The 4,520-nt window shown below is 43.1% G+C and overlaps 1 pseudogene; it reads left to right on the top strand.

Annotated features, from left to right (window-relative positions):
• The first annotated feature begins 208 nt into the window (after positions 1-208).
• On the top strand, positions 209-389 carry LOC121276647 (annotated as a pseudogene).
• The last annotated feature ends 4,131 nt before the right edge of the window (positions 390-4,520 follow it).

The raw sequence follows: 4,520 nt of genomic DNA on the forward strand, positions 1-4,520 counted from the left end.
TAGATTCCACAGTTTGAATATTCCTAGGAGGCACCCACACCACTTTGGACATTTGCCACTGTAAGGGAGAGGAAGCAGCAACAGAGATCCATCACTTTAAAGACCCTGGCAACACCTACTGTTAGTTGCATATTAATTGGGTGATTGATTGTATTCAGGTGATTGGCATTCATGGCGGATTCACCGGAGTTCCTGTAGCGAGACTGGAATACTTACCTGGCAGGGGAGAAACAATGATCATGAAGGTTGGTGCTCCCGGGATGAGGCTATCCCATTGCACTCCGGGTGTGCTGACGCCTGCGGTGTCCCCAAATGCAGGATACTCGACTGCAAAATTTGTGGCGGGGCGGGGGGTGGGGGGTGGCGGAATGCATTCATGTGTTCCCCTGATTTACAAATAAAATAAAGTAGACTGGAAAGCAGCTTCCCTTGTGCTCAGGATTTAGCCCTTTCGCTGTTCCAATTTGATTCCCAATTAGGGAATGATGAACTATTGATCTAGTGGCTTTCTGTGCCTCGTGGGCAACACGGGGTTTGGAGTGTTTTATTGACTTTTTTAACCACATTTTAATTTGATGTTTGTAAGTTTCTTTGAGGATTGCTTTTTCTTTTTGCAGTATCCCTTTAAGGGGCTGTTTTTTTCACTTGTCCCTTGTTATGTTAATTTAGTTTAATTGGTTTAATCAAAAGAGTAAAGCAGACTGGAGCCTGTGATTGTTGGATTGGAGTTACATGATATGTAATATATGTAAAAGCTCAAACGTACAAAGGGTACAGTTTGATACTTCACTGCCTGGCCACTTGAATTGTAACATCAGTTCCAGCACCCACACAGTGTAAAGGAGGCTGATTTGTAACATTTGACAGCCTGACTCTGCAACCTTGCAGACCAAGAACCAAGTGAGTATTATTTTTGCCATTGGCAAGATCTGTATGCCTATTTTTTCTCATCATACCGGCAACTGGACAGATCCCAGGCCAAAGTAGCAGAAACTTCCAGCTTAGATGTCATCTTCCCCCAGCCATTTCCTCTCTGATGTGGATGACCTTGTTTGGGGAGATTAAAGGATGAAAATGCCAACTAGCAACTGTACCAGCAATGTGATAAGACTAAAGCATCTCTAGGTGTACCTCATCCCCTGAGTCCTTGCAGAAGGCCTGTCAAATTAGTTTTCTTGAGTGCAGAGTAAATTTTTAGATCTTGCAGATGAACAGCCACTTCCCTTTGCAGCAGTCAGCCTTCTTTGAAGGGAGTTCTCTCTGCTTGGATTCTTTGAAGGAGAAAACACACTCGAAGATAAAAGCAAAATACTGTAGATGCTGGAAATCTGAAATAGAAAATGCTGGAAAAACTCAGCAGGTCTAACAGCATCTGTGGAGGGAAAAACAGTTAACATTCTGAGTCCGTATGACTCTTCTTTAGAACTCGAAGGGCTGACTCCCAGTGATGGCAAGCTGCTGCTGATCTTCCCCATAATCCCTTTGTGAGACCCATGGTTGGAGAATGAACGCAGGTGCAACAACGCCCAAGAGTCTACGAGGGGAATATACAACAAACTCTCATCATCTTGAAAATATATCTTAAATGCTTAAACAGAGCAAGGGATGACTTGCAGCATTGTGGAGTGTGATTGAGAAAAGACTGATGAAATAAGGGATAAAAATTAGACTGGGCCCGTTTCGTATAATCATGTTCACCATTCAGTCACATTTTCCACTAAATGTGTGCAGTTACCTAGCACCTGAGCATATTAAAGGCTCCAAGTGCTCCATAGCTGCTTACCTATAGATGGTGCAATTATACACGATAAATCAGTAATAGGGTCGTAACATTAGTCACTGAGCCGCATAACAAAACACGGGACTTATTATCATATTTACCTACAATAACAAGAATTGGTGGCACAAAACTTCAGCTCTCTGAAGTTAAGGGAACAACAGGCTTTTGGTATTACCCAGTTTATCTGTGCAATAACAAAGACTTGCGTTTATATGACATAATTCACAAAGTTTAAAAGTGCTTTGCAATCAGTTAAGTACTTCTCTAGTGTAGTCTGTAAGATTTGAGTACGCAAGTTACAGATTAGCCAAAAAAGTCAGGCTCATAAGTGATTTTGGAGTAGTTTATTAAGAAGCAACAGTTTAAATATGATGCACAAGCTAAAAAGACAGGAAAAATGTATGATCCATGACAGCTGAGGATGCTTTACCAGTCCAGGAAGGCCAACGAATAGATAAAGAATTTCAGTAGCTGGGGAAGGTAGTCTCTTGCCTGTTCTGTTCCCAGCCGACTCCTCTACTCGTCTCTTTCCTCTCACGCTGCAAGGTGCTGGGAGGTTCTCTCTCCGGGTCTTCCACTGTTTGAAGAAGACTGGTCTGCCTGGATCACTTTGAAAAGCTATTTTCTATCCGAAGTGAGTTCCTCCTGGTTGAGGGCCTGTTTGTAGCCTTTTCTCAGACAGCTGGTTTATGTATCGGTCATAAGATCCGACCTTATCAGGAATGCCTGTGCTGGAGACACGTCCCAACTGGCAGAGCTAATAGGCTTCAGCATGCTGCTGAGGAAGCTTTCTTCATAAGACTCCTATAATAATCAAAACATTTAAGATTTTATAAAATTATTATACAACAATTTCTTACAACTTAGCATTGTGCCTCTCCTGGTCAACTTCCCATCTTTCACCATTCATAAACTTGACCCTGCTGCCTATCTTAATTCACACCAAATCCCATTCATCCATCAACCCAGTGCTCACTAGCCTACATTTGACTCCTGGTCCACCAACACTTCAAATGTAAAATTCTCACCCTTGTGTTCAAATCCTTCCATGGCCTCACTCCTGTCTCCTCTGGAACCTCCTCCATCTTTTCAAACCTCTGAGAACTCAGCTACAATTCTGACATCTTGCATACTTCTGACTTCCTTCTCCCCAGCATTGATGGCTGTGCCTCCAGCTGTCTAGGTCTGAAGGTCTGAAACTCTAGAATGTTGTCCCTAAAGCTCCCCACCTCTCTTTCCTTCTTTGAAACACTTCTTAAAGCCTACTTCTTAGACAAAGCTTTCAGCCAACTGTCCTAATGGCTCCCTCTTTGACTTGGTTCCAATCGGTTTTGTTCTTTTATGCTCCTGTGACGCGCCTTGTGACAGTTTGCTACATTAAAGGCACAAGGTTAATGCAAAATGTTGTTCAATATCATTAAATGTAAAGCTTAGTCGTATTAGTCATTGTTTAAAAAGAAGGGGTCACCCATTTAAGACAGAGATGAGAAGAAATTTTTTTCTCTCAGAGGGTTGTGAGTCTTTGCAGCTCAAAAGGTGGTGGAAGCAGAGTCTTTAAATGTTTTAAATGCAGATTTAGATAGATTCTTGGTAAGCAAGGGGGTGAAAGGTTATCAAGGATAGGTGGGACTAAGGTTACAACCAGATCAGCCATGACCCTATTGAATGGCAGAGCAAGCTCAAGAGGCTGAGTAGCCTACTCCTGCTCCTAATTCATATGTTCATATTTGGATTGACTTGGAAACTAATAAGGTTGTGCACTAAGCTAAATGTCATGAATTTCTTCACTTAACTGATGTGCCCCCTGGTGCCATCAATACTGGGCATATATTGAAAGATACAGGGTAATATTATTTGGAAATCTCAGTCCATTAAAGGTCTGTCTCCTCTCGCTAGTGAAATCTTTGGTCTTCCCAGCTAGTCATAATCCTGAACTTTAATATCATCACATTAGCAGTTTCTCATTGTCCTACAAGAGGGCCTAGGAACAGATCACACTTAAATGAAAGGATTGGTGATTTATTCTAAATATTTGTAGAAACATTACTTGCTTATGCACCTTGCTCACCCTTGGTAACCATGTGAGCTTTTCTCTGACTTAATCCAACACTGTTCTGGGCTACCTGAGGTTGTGGGGTCTGGCACATTAGATGGTTGCTGCAGAAATATTGTGAGCCTCCTGTGATTTATGCTGCCGCTCTCCCTGGGCCTCAAAATCCGAGGATGGGCAGGTTGTCTCTTGGACAAGGTCCTGCATACATGCCAGGGTTCTGCAGGGAGCAATTGGGATGCCTCCCTGCGCGTCCACCTTGAGAGAAAATAGTCTTTCAGTCATGCACGTCTACTAATCTACTGGAACTAGGAACAGGATACTGGTTACCGGCCATCAGTGGGAGAACAGACCTAATGGAATTAGAACGATCCTTGAAATCCTGAGAGAGGGTCAGCTCCAAGAAGTTTCTCTGTGCTCCTTGCAATCCAGCTGATATTGATTCCTCCAGACAATCCCAGGAGATTTGCAGTTCTTTATCCAATGCCCCCTAGTTTGAGTTCACTGACATCCCTGGATTTCTCATGAGGCATATCGAGGGGGGTTTGCAGATACAACTGCAGTTGCCTCTTTCTCCAGGCTATGTTGCCAATGAGTTAAGGCATTCAGAAGGGCAGTGGGTTCCTCTGCCATGCCAACCACCTGTCGCACATCTGGGGAGAGTTTTGCAGAGTTTCCATAGGTGCCCAT

The sequence above is a fragment of the Carcharodon carcharias genome, chromosome 3 (genome assembly GCF_017639515.1).
Source record: "Carcharodon carcharias isolate sCarCar2 chromosome 3, sCarCar2.pri, whole genome shotgun sequence".
NCBI lineage: Eukaryota > Metazoa > Chordata > Chondrichthyes > Lamniformes > Lamnidae > Carcharodon > Carcharodon carcharias.